This window comes from Hyperoodon ampullatus, assembly GCF_949752795.1.
Source record: "Hyperoodon ampullatus genome assembly, chromosome: 12".
NCBI classification, from domain to species: domain Eukaryota; kingdom Metazoa; phylum Chordata; class Mammalia; order Artiodactyla; family Ziphiidae; genus Hyperoodon; species Hyperoodon ampullatus.
The window spans coordinates 72,133,770-72,153,220 of record NC_136925.1 but is presented as its reverse complement, the minus strand read 5'-3'; positions in this window follow the sequence as shown (position 1 = coordinate 72,153,220).

Here is a 19,451-nt window from a genome sequence, read left to right as displayed (position 1 = left end):
ACAAACATTATTGAAAAAATGTGCTGGGGTATCTCATGGAACCCAAAGCAAAAGTTGAACAACTTATGCCTCAAGAAAGGTGGGAACCAATTCAATGACTGGGAAGCCATCGGAAAATGGGGCTACTGATGGCTCAGTCTCCCTCTCTTTCTCTCTTCAGAGTCTTGCAGTCTCCTGCCTGCCATTCTTTCTCTGTTAGGCATCTCCATGCCAGGTCAAACACCTCTCCTCCTCTGGCCCCAGCTCTTATTTACCCAATTCTAACAATCCACTCTGATATACTAGCATTTCTCAACCCCAGTCCTAAAAGACAAGAAAGAGATTCTGCCTGACCAGTTGAAATTGAGTACCCATCCTTGAGATAATCATGATGGTTAAAGGACAAAGAGTCCTGTATTTTAACATGGCTGTTGAGGTCCACTCCTGTGGTTAGGGGGGCTGTTCTCAGACAAGGAGAGTTAGGTTATTGGTTATCTCACTGCATACAATTGTCTGGTTATTAGTCAATCTCTTCGACTACTGTACAAGCTCCATGAGTGTACAGTATCTAAATTGCCATTGAGTGTCTATTATCTGCTACAGTAGTCAGTACAAAGGAGGTGCTCAATAAATAGCAATTGAATAAATGAAAAGCATTATATATTTTTCCTTTGATTAATACTGTTGTCAGTAAAAAAAGGTTCTTTGATTTAGTAATGAAAGTATTAATAAAAAAAATGCTTCTCTTCCATAGTCTTCAAAACAACTAGCTAGAGTACTGAGGGACTGAAGCCGTGCTTAGTTATATCCATCACCAATCTGTGCTGATTCACTCCTCCCCACACACCCCTTAAAATGGACTCATCTTCTTTAAGCCAGTATTTCCTAGAAGTTGAACACAGGCATAGGCTCACTTAAGACTCAATCACCTCTTGAATTACAAAGAATTTTTACTTCACCTGAAGCTCTGCTATTATTCATAAATGACTCAAATTAACCAGCCATCAATTTTCCCACTGAAAAATTCCCACCCGTTAAAGTGCCTTAGGGAATGTGAAGTCCTAGCCCCTAGGAGAGCTGTGTATGTTTGGGTATGCATATACAAATTCTAAATCTTGGTTTAAAAACCAAGATCTATTTCAGTACCTGAGAGAAGTCCTAGGCAATTTCCAACTTAAAAATAAAACGATATATGACAACATATAATAAAACCTTTCTAAATCTATGATGTGAATTCATAGTCTTCTATAGACATTTCACTCACATAATCCTGCAAGCACCTGATGCTTGCCTGGGGAACTTCCCAAGGCCCTGCACACTTTGGTCTGAACCACTTGACTGGGGGGCAATTTTTTTCTCCTACTGAATCCTGCCTCTTTAATTGCAAAATACGGATCAACTCTTCCTGTTCCCAAGTCTAAGGAAATAGCATCTCCCTAAACAGTTCCTTGATGGACTCTTAGAACATCCTCAGCCCAGGACAAGTCTACCTTGGGATAGTGCCTGAAAATTCTTTTTTTATTTTTTTATTTTTATTTTAAAATTTAAAATAATTTTTTTTTTGGCTGCATTGGGTCTTCATTATTGCATTTGGGCTTTCTCTAGTTGCTGTGAGCGGGGGCTACTCTTCGTTGCAGTGCATGGGCTTCTCATTGCAGTAGCTTCTCTTGTTGAGAGGCACAGGTTCTAGGCAGGCAGGCTTCAGTAGTTGTGGCACATGGGCTCAGTAGTTGTGGCACATGGGCTCAGTAGTTGTGGCTCTCGAGCTTAGTTGCTACGTGGCACGTGGGATCTCCCCGGACCAGGGCTCGAACCCATGTCCCCTTCATTGGCAGGTGGATCCTTAACCACTGCAACACGAGGGAAGCCCAGTGCCTGAAAATTCTTGTCTGATGACTTACTTGTTTGCTTATCTCAGTGAGCCTGGACCAGGAAGCCTACAGATAGGCCTATTTTAACAATACTCTTCAGTAAATAAGATTCTTCTGCTGAAATGTGGCTGACTGAATTTCAAAATAAAAGATACCTGGAGGTTTATTTGAAGGCTTTAAATATGACTGCCTGTAATAACTCTTGACTATTTTTTCTTTGTCTGATAGAGGTAAATGGCAGAGACAAAGGTGGGTTGGTGGTATTTTCTCTGTGGGTTGTTGATGGTCAGCTGCTGAGTTCCCAGGATTATGACTAGTACTTCTATCTTCTGGTCTTTATTCATGTCCTCAGCAAGGAGAATTTAATTTTTGTTAATTCCATATCTGTGTCCCTTTCTCCTCCCACCCCCCATCACACATACACAAACCTACACAGTTTCTGTCAACACCCATGTCATCTGCTCTGAAGACTCGAAGGTAAAGTACTTTTCTAAAGCACCAGGGATATATTAACCTAAATGAAGATTTTTTTCCAAACTTATTTGGGCATGAAACCTGATTGTGCTGAATGGAAGACAGAGGGATAAATCAGAGGGCAGTGAATTGCTTTTCTCCCCTGCAGGCTGGAGCGTTCCTGTCTTTGCTTACGATGATTCCACTAGAAAGTTATCTCATCCTCCTCATTTAACCTTTGCCATCATGGTCATGGTCAGACTAAGGAGGCTAGTGGGCGAAGTACGGTAAGATAAGGACCCAAGGGCCTTTCAAGCTCTGCCTTTCTCTAGGAAAGGTTTCTCTTCTTCTACTGTATAAAGAAACTACTGGTAACTGTGATTTTATTCTGTCTGTACTCTCTCCCAGCATTGGTAGGACTGAGCCTGCTGGTTCCCAGGTTGAGAAGGACTGTTGGTTAGCAAGGCAAATATAACACCAATTAAATTGGTGCAGCACTACAGGGAAGAATGCTGGGAGAGGCCACCAAAGGACTTTTAAATTTAAATTTTAGAAACTTCTTATCGGCTGTCCCTCCCCACCCCTTCTAAATTCCTCAACTCTGGGGGAAGACCTGAGTTTGGCCCCTGGAATTGCTAATGTTGTCCGACTCTGGGACCTAGTTATCTAGGGTATGACTCTGTCGTAGAACTAGGTAGACATCTGTGCAGTTTGCTTCCCCCTGGTTTACAAAGCACAATCACGCAAGACCCAGGAACTATCTGCCAAAGTCACCCAGGTGGCACCACAGCCCATTCTAGAACCTTATCTTGTGGTTCCTAATTCACTATCCCTTCCCCTTTGAAACACAAAATTTCACGAAAGGAGAATGGTTTTACATGCGTTAATTCTTTCTTAAAAAAACTTATTCATGAAAATGAAAATATTTTAAAATTCTGCTACAAGATATACAGTATCAAGAGACCAATTCAGGTGATATTAAGTATGAATTATATACCATAAGACATAATCTTAGCTATGAAACATGTTGGCTTAATTTTTCCTTCTTTACTTCTGCTTCACATTACTGGTAGTAGCCAAAGTATTAAAGGTAAAGTTGCCTGTTAGTCACTTCTAAAACAATAATCCATGAGGGCCGGCCTGTAACCTGGGTAGTCATGCAGCACCACACTTACTAAAGGGGTAATTCGGCATATATATTATGTTTGCTCAATGCAAGAATGGATCCGTTTAGATCCAGGTGCTCAGCATGTGGGTAGGTATGGGTTTGCATTCTCAACCTGACCATCTGCAGACAAGTGGCTCTCAGGTTATTCCCTCACACGGATGTCAAGCAAGAATGAGAAGAGCCTGTCTTTGGCCCATACTTTCATTAAACATAATTGGTCATTGTCTTGTTAAATACTAACCTCAGTGTAGTAGTTTGAATAGTGGCCCCCAAAGATATGTCCAAGTCTTAACCCCTGGTACCCGTGAATGCGCCCTTATTTGGAAATACTGATTTTGTAGATACAGTTAAGATATTGAGGTAAGATCATCCTGAATGTAGGGTGGGCTCTAATTCCAATAACTGGTGTCCTTGTGAGAAAAAAAATAAGGGTATTGGAGACACACAGACACAGTGACACAGAGGAAAACCACGTGAAGAGAGAGGTTGAGATTGGAGTGATGCATCCAGAAGCCAAGGATCTAGGAGAAAGGGCTGGAGCACATGCTTCCTCAGAGCCTCCCAAAGGAACCAACCACACTGACACCTTGATTTCAGACATCTAGCTTCCTGAACTCTGAGAGAAAAAACTTCTGCTGTTTTGAGCAGCAAGTCTGAGATAATTTACCCTAGATAACTAATATACTCAAACATCACCTTATACCTCTGTTCCTGTTGATTTTTAGCTCGTTAGAAAACCAACAGGAACAGAGATATCAATCAGCCACTATGCTAGAGGAAAGCTCTCCCCCTGATCTTTCAAAAATATTTACTAAAGAAATATTTTTATTTCTCCATAATGAACTAGCTCCCCACTCTCCCTAATTGGGACCAAACCCACCTATGGCCACAGGACTCCTACTCCTCTGGGGCTCTTAAGAAGCTCTTATCTAGTAGTTTGGCTTTAGGCAGGTCGACTGGGCACCCTGCTCTGGCCATCTTTTTTATCCCAGCCTGCTGTTGGGCCTGCCCCAGGTACCCCTTACCTCAATGAGTGTTTCCAGTCAGGGAGTCCTAGCCTTTTTTTTTTTAACATCTTTACCGGAGTATAATTGTTTTACATTGTTATGTTAGTTTCTGCTATGTAACAAAGTGAATCAGCTATACGTATACATATATCCCCATATCTTCTCCCTCTTGGGCCTCCCTCCCATCCTCCCTATCCCACCCCTCTAGGTGGTCACAAAGCACCGAGCTGATCTCCCTGTGCTATGAGGCTGCTTCCCACTAGCTATCTATTTTACAGTTGGTAGTGTATATATGTCCATGCCACTCTCTCACTTCGTCCCAGCTTACCCTTCCCCCTCCCCGTGTCCTCAAGTCCATTCTCTACGTCTGCGTCTTTATTCCTGTCCTGCCCCGAGGTCCTTCAGAACCATTTTTTTGTTTTTTCAGATTCCATATATATGTGTTAGCATACGGTATTTTTCTGACTTACTTCACTCTGTATGACAGACTCTAGGTCCATCCACCTCACTACAAATAACTCAATTTGTTTCTTTTTATGCCTTTTCTTTATTAAGGAATCAGAATCCAGTATGATTTGGCCCCTCTAAGACTAGCATCTTGAACCAGAAGACCTTGAAGAGGAGCCTTACCTGGAGGTGAGTTTACATACATACTTACGTGCATAGTCTCTGGCACACAAATCCTGCACTTGCTTTTACGGAAGAGAAGGAAAGGTTTCCTTGCAGCACCAGTGGGGTCTGCTTTTGACTTCCCTGATCAGTGTAGGTTACCAAGGTTTTGCAATAAAGTGTCCTTCCTTCCCCTCCCCCATCTCCACCAGTATCTTTAAAAGCAACATGCTCGTAATAGGACAGGGAACTATGTCTCCCACCAGACTCAGAGCGTTAGGGAAGGACATGCTTCATTAGAGGGTGCATTTTATGAGGAAGAAGTAAATCAGAGGCATATATTAGGAAGCACCCAGGGGCACACCCATGGCAATGACCTTTAAAGGGCAGTAGTAAGTTACTTGACAGCATAACCAGCAAGTGAATGATCTTGCTATGAAAGGTCACCTGCAACTAGAACAATATTTCCTATTTCAGCACATAATCTGGTACCTTTTGACACATTTCTTTTCCTCAGGATGATCTGATTTCTGGAGAAGAGATCAGATGCCTTTTCTTTGCTTTGTGATGAATGTGCTCGATTTGGGCTCATGGTAATACTGGCTGGGACCTGTAGGCAGCCCTTGCTATTTTGGTTGTTTGGAATGCTGGCTATTAAAAAGTGGCATCTGCCTAATTCTAGATTATTTTGAGATGCCACAGAATTTTAGAATGTTTAGAATTTAAAGGGGGCTCTGAAACACCTCAGTCTAATTCAGTCCTTTTGTAAAAGAGGACACAGAGCTGGGAAAGATCAAAGGTTACACAGCATGGAAGGGTGGAGCCCGGCGCCCTCCTCTCTAGCCTGCTGGATTTTCCACCCTAATACAATATTCACAGGTAAGTCAGCTGGTGTTTAGCAAAGTGGACTAGCAGTACCCTGTGTTTAAATTCCTGTGAAGTTCCTTAATAGGTGTCTCTCTTCTATAATCCAATTATTTCATACCTTTTTCCTACTTCGTTGCTTTCCCAGTGGATCCCCCAGACTCTTGCTTTGTTCTCTTCTCATCTTGCAGAGGCCACATGCTGTGTCTGGTCGGCCATCACTTTTGTTTCCTAATCCAATTGCACGACTTGATGGTCACAGTCCTACTTATTGTTCTGGTGTGTTAGACCATGACTATAGCTTGTCAAACCTCCTGTCTCTGGTGATCACTGAGGCTTCTCAGTCTTCTGTCCTGTGATGGGATTTTATCTTCACTGTTGGAAGGGAGGAAGTTATCTGAAGCAAATGTGTAAAATATTGAGTGGCTCTGCATTTGGTCAGAGATACTAAGTTAAACTGAAAAGCTCAGTAACATCAAGCTGGCTCCTTTCTTGCTTGCCTTTTTCCTCATTGGAAATGTAAAAAATTGATGGATTTCATTCCTCTTTTAATATGTCATTTAAGATGATAATTTTGCATAATCACAATGGTTTTGCTACAGAAATTAATTTATCGGAGTTTAAAAAAGCGCATCAGCCACTGAATAATTACTCAGATAATATTCAATAGGCAAACCCACTCCCTTTCCTTCCACCAGCGACTTCCTGGATGTGTACGGTGAACATGAAGGGAAAACACTCAGACAATGACAAGTTAGCTGGTGCAAGTATGCTTCCTTTCCTTTAAGATTTAGCAACACTGTAATTCCATTCCCTGACCCCAACACAGATATGCACAAGCACATCTCTGAGATCCAAAACGGCTCTATTTTCACATCAAGAAGAAAGAAAAAGAGGGGAGTGGGGGAGAGACAGTAATTTTAGTATTTGTCTGAGTTAAAGTACATTATCCTTGAAACCGTTTGCCCGGGAAAAAGTAAAGTTTCCTTAAATGACTTTTAATGACATGCCTGCATGCCATGCTGTGACGTACCTGAGTACCTTTAAGTCAAGCTGAGGCCCCTGGGCCCTCCAAGTCACGGCTGGGCCTCCTTGTTTGGGATTCCCTGGCTGTCCCTCACCGGCTACTCTAGGACCCAGCTCCCTGCAAAGTTCCCTCTTCTGCAAAGTAGTTTGGTGCAGGCCCTTGCTCTTGTCTGTTAATACTTTCAATTTTGTTCTAGTCTTTTAAACTTCAGTTTGCTTACTTGTAATATAGGAATAATGCCTGTCTTGTCCTGTTCCACAAATTTGCTATATATAATGATAAAATGAGGAAGCAGAAAAGTGCTTTGAGCATCCCAGAAGAAAGATGCTAATTTAATGCTATTATACAAGAAAATATTTCACCATGACCTTTCTCTACTTCTTTATGTCAAATAGAAATGAAAGAGAGCCGTGGAGGATTTCTTCAGAAAACACTTAGAACCCGGGACAAAGTATTACTTTAATGTTTCTTTCCACTCAAAAATACTAAGAAAGATACAATGCTTATTGAACGGTATATTTCTATTCGATATATCACTACCTCATTGCAGATTGCTGATATGCAAATTTCTATAAAAACAAAGATGCAAACATTCTTCTCATTGACTGCCACAGGTTCTTGAATAACAAGGATAAATACATCGTAAAATTGCAAGTCAAAGAAGAATGTTCTTATCGGAAAGAACACACAAGCAGCGTGTTTCCTTGCTCTGCAGCACAACAAACATTTTTATGACATTCTGCAAGGATGAATTACTGATTTCTGTCATTTCTTGTTCAGAAATACATGGCATCAAAGAGAGAAATGCATTTGTCAATATGATTCCAACAGCCCAAAAGTTAATTCCCAAAATGTTCCTTTTGAAATCCAACTATGTGGTTTAGAATGTAACTAGAGAATTATTCTTAGGGTCAATATTATCAGGCAAAACCTGAGTCTGGATCTGTACCCTACTGGACTAAGGTTTTGCAAAGATGGGGCAAAGAGCCAGTAAAGAATTTTGAAAAATGAAGGCAACACAAGTTTAAACACAAGGTAAGTGTGCTGAAAGGTACATTTGAGGCCTGGGGGCTGAGTAGGGGGGATATTATTTTAGCAGAGAAATAAGAGAATTATCAGACCCTCTTTTCACCATCCCAACCCAGTGTCCATGTGATATTTACATCATCACCACCACAGAGCTCACTTTAAAAGAATAGAAAACTTATGATCACACTATCTTACAAAGAAAACTCCTTTGCACCCGGAAGATCAAAACTTTTCTCCCAAATTCTCTATTTAGAATGTTATTGGACTTCCGGGTAAGATGGCGGAAGAGTAAGACGCGGAGATCACCTTCCTCCTCACGGATACACCAGAAATACAGCTACACGTGGAACAACTCCTACAGAACACCTACTGAACGCTGGCAGAAGACCCCAGACCTCCCAAAAGGCAAGAAACTCCCCACATACCTGGGTAGGGCAAAGCGGAGAGATTCCCGCACAGAGGATCGGTGCCGAGCGGCACTCACCAGCCCGAGAGGCTTGTCTGCTCGCCCGCCGGGGCAGGCGGCGCTGGAAGCTGAGGCTCGGGCTTCGGTCAGAGCGCAGGGAGAGGACTGGGGCTGGCGGCGAGAACTCAGCCTGAAGGGGGCTAATGTGCCACAGCTAGCCGGGAGGGAGTCCGGGAAAACTCTGGAGCTGCCGAAGAGGCAAGAGACTTGTTCTTCCCTCTTGGTTTCCTGCTGCGCGAGGAGAGGGGATTAAGAGCGCTGCTTAAAGGGGCTCCACAGACGGGCGCGAGTCGCGACTGAAAGCGCGGAGCCCAGTGACGGGCGTGGGACGCTGGGGCTGCTGCTGCCGCCGCCAAGAAGCCCGTGTGCGAGCGCAGGTCACTGTCCACACCGCCCTTCCGGGAGCCTGAGCAGCCCGCCACTGCCGGGGTCCCGGGATCCAGGGGCGGCTTCCCTGGGAGAACGCACGGCGCGCCTCGGGCTGGTGCAACGTCACGCCGACCTCTGCCGCTGCAGGCTCGCCCCGCACTCCGTGCCCCTCCCTCCCGCCCGGCCTGAGTGAGCCAGAGTTCCCGAAGAGGCTGCTCCTTTAACCCTTTCCTGTCTGAGCGAAGAACAGACGCCCTCCGGCGACCTACACGCAGAGGCGGGGCCAAATCCAAAGCTGAGACCCGGGAGCTGTGAGAACAAAGAAGAGAAAGGGAAACCTCTCCCAGCAGCCTCAGAAGCAGCGGATTAAAGCTCCACAATCAACTTGATGTACCCTGCATCTGTGGAATACATGAATAGACAACAAATCATCCCAAATTGAGGAGCCAGGAGTCAGTACTGTGCCTCTGAGGTGGGAGAGCCAACTTCAGGACACTGGTCCACAAGAGACCTCCCAGCTCCACATAATATCAAACGGCGAAAATCTTCCAGAGATCTCCATCTCAACACCAGCACCCAGCTTCACTCAACGACCAGCAAGCTACAGTGCTGGACACCCTATGCCAAACAACTAGCAAGACAGGAACACAACGCCACCCATTAGCAGAGAGGTGGCCTAAAATCATAAAAAGTCTGCAGACACCCCAAAACACACCACCAGACGTGGACCTGCCCACCAGAAAGACAAGATCCAGCCTCATCCACCAGAACACAGGCACTAGTCCCCTCGACCAGGAAACCTACACAACCCACTAAACCAACCTTAGCCACTGGGGACAGACACCAAAAACAACAGGAACTACGAACCTGCAGCCGGCAAAAAGGAGACCCCAAACACAGTAACATAAGCAAAATGAGAAGACAGAAAAACACACAGCAGGAGAAGGAGCAAGATAAAAACCCACCAGACCTAACAAATGAAGAGGTAATAGGCAGTCTATCTGAAAAAGAATTCAGAATAATGATAGTAAAGATGATCCAAAATCTTGGAAATAGAATAGACAAAATGCAAGAAACAGTTAACAAGGACCTAGTAGAACTAAAGATGAATCAAGCATCGATTAAAAACACAATAAATGAAATGAAAAATACTCTAGATGGGATCAATAGCAGAATAACTGAGGCAGAAGAACGGATAAGTGAGGTGGAAGATAAAATAGTGGAAATAACTAATGCAGAGCAAAATAAAGAGAAAAGAATGAAAAGAACAGAGGACAATATCAGAGACCTCTGGGACAACATTAAACGCACCAACATTCGAATTATAGGGGTTCCAGAAGAAGAAGAGAAAAAGAAAGGGACTGAGAAAATATTTGAAGAGATTATAGTTGAAAACTTCCCTAATATGGGAAAGGAAATAGTTAATCAAGTCCAAGAAGCACAGAGAGTCCCATACAGAATAAATCCAAGGAGAAATACGCCAAGACACATATTAATCAAACTGTCAAAAATTAAACACAAAGAAATCATATTAAAAGCAGCAAGGCAAAAACAACAAATAACACACAAGGGAATCCCCATCAGGATAACAGCTGATCTCTCAGCAGAAACTCTACAAGCCAGAAGGGAGTGGCAGGACATAATTAAAGTGATGAAGGAGAGAAACCTGCAACCAAGATTACTCTACCCAGCAAGGATCTCATTCAGATTTGATGGAGAAATTAAAACGTTTACAGACAAGCAAAAGCTGAGAGAGTTCAGCACCACCAAACCAGCTTTACAACAAATGCTAAAGGAACTTCTCTAGGCAAGAAACACAACAGAAGGAAAAGACCTACAATAACGAACCCAAAACAATTAAGAAAATGGGAATAGGAACATACATATCGATAATTACCTTAAATGTAAATGGACTAAATGCTCCCACCAAAAGACACAGATTGGCTGAATGGATACAAAAACAAGACCCATATATATGCTGTCTACAAGAGACCCACTTCAGACCTAGAGACACATACAGACTGAAAGTAAGGGGATGGAAAAAGATATTCCATGCAAATGGAAACCAAAAGAAAGCTGGAGTAGCAATTCTCATATCAGACAAAATAGACTTTAAAATAAAGACTACTAGAAGAGACAAAGAAGGACACTACATAATGATCAAGGGATCGATCCAAGAAGAAGATATAACAATTGTAAATATTTATGCACCCAACATAGGAGCACCTCAATACATAAGGCAAACACTAACAGCCATAAAAGGAGAAATCGACAGTAACACAATCATAGTAGGGGACTTTAACACCCCACTTTCACCAATGGACAGATCATCCAAAATGAAAATAAATAAGGAAACACAAGCTTTAAATGATACATTAAACAAGATGGACTTAATTGATATTTATAGGACATTCCATCCAAAAACAACAGAATACACATTTTTCTCAAGTGCTCATGGAACATTCTCCAGGATAGATCATATCTTGGGTCACAAATCAAGCCTTGGTAAATTTAAGAAAATTGAAATTGTATCAAGTATCTTTTCCGACCACAATGCTATGAGACTAGATATCAATTACAGGAAAAGAGCTATAAAAAATACAAACACATGGAGGCTAAACAATACATTACTTAATAACGAAGTGATCACTGAAGAAATCAAAGAGGAAATAAAAAAATACCTAGAAACAAATGACAATGGAGACACGACGACCCAAAACCTATGGGATGCAGCAAAAGCAGTTCTAAGAGGGAAGTTTATAGCAATACAATCCCACCTTAAGAAACAGAAAATATCTCGACTAAACAACCTAACCTTGCACCTAAAGCAATTAGAGAAAGAAGAACAAAAACATCCCAAAGTTAGCAGAAGGAAAGAAATCATAAAAATCAGATCAGAAATAAATGAAAAAGAAATGAAGGAAACAATAGCAAAGATCAATAAAACTAAAAGCTGGTTCTTTGAGAAGATAAACAAAATTGATAAACCATTAGCCAGACTCATCAAGAAAAAAAGGGAGAAGACTCAAATCAATAGAATTAGAAATGAAAAAGGAGAAGTAACAACTGACACTGCAGAAATACAAAAGATCATGAGAGATTACTATAAGCAACTCTATGCCAATAAAATGGACAACCTGGAAGAAATGGACAAATTCTTAGAAATGCACAACCTGCCAAGACTGAATCAGGAAGAAATAGAACATATGAACAGACCAATCACAAGCACTGAAATTGAAACTGTGATAAAAAATCTTCCAACAAACAAAAGCCCAGGACCAGATGGCTTCACAGGCGAATTCTATCAAGCATTTAGAGAAGAGCTAACGCCTATCCTTCTCAAACTCTTCCAAAATATAGCAGAGGGAGGAACACTCCCAAACTCATTCTACGAGGCCACCATCACCTTGATACCAAAACCAGACAAGGATGTCACAAAGAAAGAAAACTACAGGCCAATATCACTGATGAACATAGATGCAAAAATCCTCAACAAAATACTAGCAAACAGAATCCAACAGCACATTAAAAGGATCATACACCATGATCAAGTGGGGTTTATCCCAGGAATGCAAGGATTCTTCAATATACGCAAATCAATCAACGTGATACACCATATTAACAAATTGAAGGAGAAAAACCATATGATCATCTCAATAGATGCAGAGAAAGCTTTCGACAAAATTCAACACCCATTCATGATAAAAACCCTGCAGAAAGTAGGCATAGAGGGAACTTTCCTCAACATAATAAAGGCCATATATGACAAACCCACAGCCAGCATCGTCCTCAATGGTGAAAAACTGAAACCATTTCCACTAAGATCAGGAACAAGACAAGGTTGCCCACTCTCACCACTCTTATTCAACATAGTTTTGGAAGTTTTAGCCACAGCAATCAGAGAAGAAAAGCAAATAAAAGGAATCCAAATTGGAAAAGAAGAAGTAAAGCTGTCACTGTTTGCAGATGACATGATACTATACATAGAGAATCCTAAAGATGCTACCAGAAAACTACTAGAGCTAATCAATGAATTTGGTAAAGTTGCAGGATACAAAATTAATGCACAGAAATCTCTGGCATTCCTATATACTAATGATGAAAAATCTGAAAGTGAAATCAAGGAAACACTCCCATTTACCATTGCAACAAAAAGAATAAAATATCTAGGAATAAACCTACCTAAGGAGACAAAAGACCTGTATGCAGAAAATTATAAGACACTGATGAAAGAAATTAAAGATGATACAAATAGATGGAGAGATGTACCATGTTCTTGGATTGGAAGAATCAACATTGTGAAAATGACTCTACTACCCAAAGCAATCTACAGATTCAATGCAATCCCTATCAAAATACCACTGGCATTTTTCACAGAACTAGAACAAAAAATTTCACAATTTGTATGGAAACACAAAAGACCCCGAATAGCCAAAGCAATCTTGAGAACGAAAAATGGAGCTGGAGGAATCAGGCTCCCTGACTTCAGACTATACTACAAAGCTGCAGTAATCAAGACAGTATGGTACTGGCACAGAAACAGAAAGATAGATCAATGGAACAGGATAGAAAGCCCAGAGATAAACCCACGGACATATGGTCACCTTATCTTTGATAAAGGAGGCAGGAATGTACAGTGGAGAAAGGACAGTCTCTTCAATAAGTGGTGTTGGGAAAACTGGAGAGGGACATGTAAAAGTATGAGATTCGATCACTCCCTAACACCATACACAAAAATAAGCTCAAAATGGATTAAAGACCTAAATGTAAGGCCAGACACTATCAAACTCTTAGAGGACAACATAGGCAGAACACTCTATGACATAAATCACAGCAAGATCCTTTTTGACCCACCTCCTAGAGAAATGGAAATAAAGACAAAAATAAACACATGGGACCTAATGAAACTTCAAAGCTTTTGCACAGCAAAGGAAACCATAAACAAGACCAAAAGACAACCCTCAGAATGGGAGAAAATATTTGCAAATGAAGCAACTGACAAAGGATTAATCTCCAAAATTTATAAGCAGCTCATGCAGCTCAATAACAAAAAAACAAACAACCCAATCCAAAAATGGGCAGAAGACCTAAATAGACATTTCTCCACAGAAGATATACAGACTGCCAACAAACACATGAAAGGATGCTCAACATCTTTACTAATTAGAGAAATGCAAATCAAAACTACAATGAGATATCATCTCACACCAGTCAGAATGGCCATCATCAAAAAATCTAGAAACAATAAATGCTGGAGAGGGTGTGGAAAAAAGGGAACACTCTTGCACTGCTGGTGGGAATGTGAATTGGTACAGCCACTATGGAGAACGGTATGGAGGTTCCTTAAAAAACTACAAATAGAACTACCATATGACCCTGCAATCCCACTACTGGGCATATACCCTGAGAAAACCATAATTCAAAAAGAGACATGTACCAAAATGTTCATAGCAGCCCTATTTACAATAGCCCGGAGATGGAAACAACCTAAGTGTCCATCATCGGATGAATGGGTAAAGAAGATGTGGCACATACATACAATGGAATATTACTCAGCCATAAAAAGAAATGAAATTGAACTATTTGTAATGAGGTGGATGGACCTAGAGTCTGTCATACAGAGTGAAGTAAGTCAGAAAGAGAAAGACAAATACTGTATGCTGACACATATATATGGAATTTAAGGAAAAAAAAGGTCATGAAGAACATAGGGGTAAGACAGGAATAAAGACACAGACCTACTAGAGAATGGACTTGAGGATATGGGGAGGGGGAAGGGTAAGCTGTGACAAAGTGAAAGAGCGGCATGGACATATATACACTACCAAACGTAAGGTAGATAGCTAGTGGGAAGAAGCCGCATAGCACAGGGAGATCAGCTCGGTGCTTTGTGACCGCCTGGAGGGGTGGGATAGGGAGGGTAGGAGGGAGACGCAAAAGGGAGGGGATATGGGAACATATGTATACATATAACTGATTAAATTTGTGATAAAGCAAAAAATAAAAAAAATAAAAAAAAAAAAAAGGCTAAAAAAAAAAAAAAAAAAAAAAAAAAGAATGTTATTTTGTTCTTCTGGTAGCAATGGGAGGCAACATAGCCTTAGATCAGAGATTCTCAAAGAGAGCTGATACCACCCCCTAAGGGAATTTTTAGAAATTTGCGGGGGCACTGTTTTTGCTCTTCAAAATGATAGGCAGTTTATGACATTCATTGGGCAGATGCCAAGGATGCTATACTGTCTGCAGTGTGCAGGAGAGTTCCATACAATAAAGAGTTGTTTCTCACATGGATTTTGAACTTTCTAGGACATTTATGCAGGTGAAAGCCAGCTTGTAATTACCTGAGCCCAGAATCCAACTCTGTTTCACACACAAACATAAGTTCTTTTTGGAATGGTTTTAAGCTACACTGAATTTTCTAGAAAATCAAGGACTGTGTATAACAAAGGGTGATTACACTTTTTTTCTAATACCTTACCAAGATTTGTTCACCAATTCAGAAAATCACATCAATAAGGGTAATGTCACTGGTTGTATATGAATTGCAATATAACACAAGTGTATCAGCCTTCATTTGTAGCTGTCACATCTATGGTGATTCTACATATTTGTAGCTGTCACATTTATGTTGATTCTATGTACAGCTGTGAGCATCTGACATCATTACACCTTCCAGTAAAGCCATATCATTTATTATATATTTAATATATATATATATATTATATATTATATAATTTCTTCTTTTATTTCTCATTACATTAAATTTTTTTAGGTTGGTTCTAAAAATACATGTATGTAAGTAAGTTATATCATTCGTGAATATAATTCAGGATAGGAAAGGGAAAATTAGAAAATATTTACATTAAAAAAGACTGTTGGGTGTAGCAGCATTGAGAGCCATTAGCATAAATGAAATGCTGCATTAGGAGATCTGATCTCCTCACGTGTGGTCTTGGAGAAATCATGTGATCCCCTGAGTCCACACAATGGAAAATGGCAGGCTGCACTAGACTGCTTCCAATTTTAAATCTCAGCTACCTGACTTAGACATTAGTTTCAATTAAAACACTTCGAAAAAATAAAAGCACCTTAGGTAACTGGGCAAAGTAAATATTTTTGAACTGGTGCAAAGTGTTGAATGAAATTGAGTGACTGCTCTAGATAAGAACAACCATAGTTAATTGGAAAACTTGGGAACACTTAGGCAGGATTGTATGAAGGAATAGTTGAGCATATATACTCTTTGTGTATCTGTTAAAATTATGCAGTCATTGAAATCTTAAAAGAGAATTTTGAAAACATGGGAAATCCTAATATGTTAAACAAAAATCAGGAATCAAAATTTTGAATTTGATAGGAAAAATATGTCTACAGAAACACAGAAGGCAATATCTTTGGATACTAGAACTCCTAAATATTTTTTAAAGTATTATTTTCTCAATTTTACACAGTTTCTATAATAAGTATTTATTATTAATTCAAAGGAAGCTAACTGTCTTAGTTATTTGGGCTGCTATAATAGAATACCATAGACTGAGTAGCTAAAACAACAGAAGTACATTTCTCACAGTTCAGAGGCTGTGAAGTCCAAGATCAAGGTGCCAGCTGATTTGGTTCCTGGTTTGCTGATGGACACTTTCTTGCTGTTTCCTCACATGGTGGGACACGGAAAGGAAGCAAGCTCTCTCATGTCTCTTCTTATAAGGCACTAATTGCATTTATGAAGGCCCCATCCATATGATGTAATTACCTCCCAAAGGCCCCACCTCCTGATGCCATAAACCTGTCAACATGTGAATTTTGCAGAGAAACAAACATCCAGTCCATAACACTAACTTTGTTCCCTGCTAACTGGTATTTAATCAGAAATTTTTACTTCATAATTTTTTTTTTGCTTAAAATGTTACTTGTTTAAATATAAGAAATTAAACACAGCCTCCCTTGATGGTTAGTCAATCACAATGCCTCCAGATCATAATTTTAAATACTACAGATCATTCAGAATTATAGATTTGAAAGGAACTGGAGATGGGATTGAATATGTATTTACCCCAGCTCTAGTATTAGAAGTTTAATTTAAAAAATACCTAGTCTTACTTTAGGTTTTATGAATTTGTTTAGTTTTAGTTTTGTTTGGTTTGTATATATCAATATTGTCTATGTCTCATAAACAGCAAATCTTGGAGCCAAATCTGGGGCTCAAGTTAATAAAGGATTTAGATGACTGTCTTTTTGAGCCAACTTAGATTTTGAATTTCCAGATCAGGTTTATGTCCTGAAAAGGTACATGGCAAATCCATGCTTACATACCATAAGTGTCAAATAATAGTAATATGTAGAATCTTTACGACTTGGTTAAATTACATTAAATTAAAATTTTAGCATCACTCTACCCTATAAACCTGCTCATTGCTGATGAACTAAAAATGCAGTAGCCACACTCTGATTATAATGAGATTCTCTTAGGCCTAAATGTCACCCAAATAGGCTAAAGCGTTCCCTCTGCTGAACTAGTAGTGTTGGCTATGATTAGTTTCTAGTGGGAGTATCCTATGGTCCAGCCTCTTGGCCAATAGCTAAGCAGGTAAACTCTTTTTTCCCTCTATCTCTCAGCCCTTACTGCCCACTCCCACCCCCATATACACTGAAATTGCCTTGAGGACAGGAAGTCACCAAATATCACAATTATATGGAAAAGGAAAGCAACCAGCTTTTGAAACTTCCACCAGCCCCGCTGGCCAGGATGACAGATACCTGTCTTACATCTCTGTTCTAGGTACCTAGCCAGTTCCTTAACCACAGAGTAGTGAAGACTGGGACCAACCTAACCGTCTCCCAGGTCCCTGCAAGCCAGAAGAAAGCCTTGTAGGAGGTGAGGGTATCTGGGCCAATGTGGTGGGCCCCTGTGCTACTGTTTGCTGCTTCTGTCTGGGACTACAGTTCCTGTAGGTTTTCTAGTCCCTCCCACTGGTGATCCAGGTGCCACCTACCTATATTATTATCTAAACCTAGAGCTTGACTTTGAGCTATCTGACCTCCAAATACAATTCTGGAACCACACTGCATACTGAAATGAAATACTACTTACATAACTATCCTGAGACATGAGATTGTTAGTTCTGTGAAAGCATCTTGACTGGTAACTAGCTATAGATGCTGAGTAGGTTTCTTAACCTCTCTGAACCGGTTTTTTTTCCTATAGAGTAGTATTTATATCTGCCCTAATTCATGGCTATAAAACCAAAAACTAAACCAAAAGCACTTTGTAAATTCTGAAGTACTAAATTAATATAAAGTCACATTATTATTATTTTTTATTCATCCAAATGCACAGAGCAGAACAAGGCCATGATACATTCTCATTGACTACCTCGATATAATTATGATAATTACTGGTCTTTTTATTGACAAGCCCATCATTGCCTAAAATTGATGAGCCATGATGTGATATTTACATAAAAATAATGTCTCATGCTAAAATTCATGGACACACAGATATAATAGTCAAGATTAATTGTTCAGCAGATCAAGTATAGAATTATACATTCACTCTATTCAGATTTGTACTTGTTAGAAACGCACATTCTGGACCTTGCTATCAGATTCAATTTATTTAACTTTGCATGTTGTTTCCCTTCCATTTGAACACTGGTGGGCCCCATAAAAAATGTTGGAGACAGACGGTAACCCGAGTTGCTTCTCTATTGGTTTATTTGCATGTTGGAATTTTTTTTTTTTTTATCATAGTTACTCTGCGATTTAACAGTAGGTGGCTAATGGAAATGTTATTTGCTGCAGTGGCAGACTAAATCAGTGGGAAATAAGGGATTGGAGGGGGAGAGCTGGGGGAAAAAAAGAAATGTGTTTACACTTGAAGATGTCCCATGAAACAGCTGGAGCCCTGAGCCCTTGATTCTGGAGCTGGCATGTTCTTTAAAGAACTCATCTACATTATTATATCCTCCTTCACACTTAGAGATCTATTAATTTACAATTAGTTGTATTGATTTTCTAGTAGATTTGTAATTTCTGTAATAATTTACAAAGTACTGAAGAAATTAACTATGCCCCTTGGAAAGATAAGCATTACTGAAAAAATAGTTCCTGGCCCGAGTTACCGAACACATCACTGAGTGTCTGGATTTTTAGCTTTAAAGTCTATATTAATTACAGCAGAACTGATGGGGGAATTCCATCTGACTATCCAAGAAACATCCTTCTTCATCCTATACCCACTCATGCCCATAATATTTTAATAAGAATTCTAACCTGGAGATACAAGTAAGAATATATCATTTCTTTTTTTTGGAGGAGAGAGGCAGGTTCATCTTCAGCCTTAAAACCACAGGAGAAAATTTCCCCCAAAATCCATGTATACTCTAAACTGTATTTTTTCCCACACTACAAGATGTAACAATAATTAGTCAAAATACATGCCAATGCTTGTAACGCCTTTAAATGATTTCAATTCCCTTAAAAGTTCTAGTGGGTACTAGGATGTGCCAGGCACTGTTAGCCCTGCTCATACACAGTGGAAATCTCAGTCTGTGGAAACCATCTTCTTGGTTTTCCTGTAGTAAGACTTACCTGCTTCTTATTCCTCTGGTTT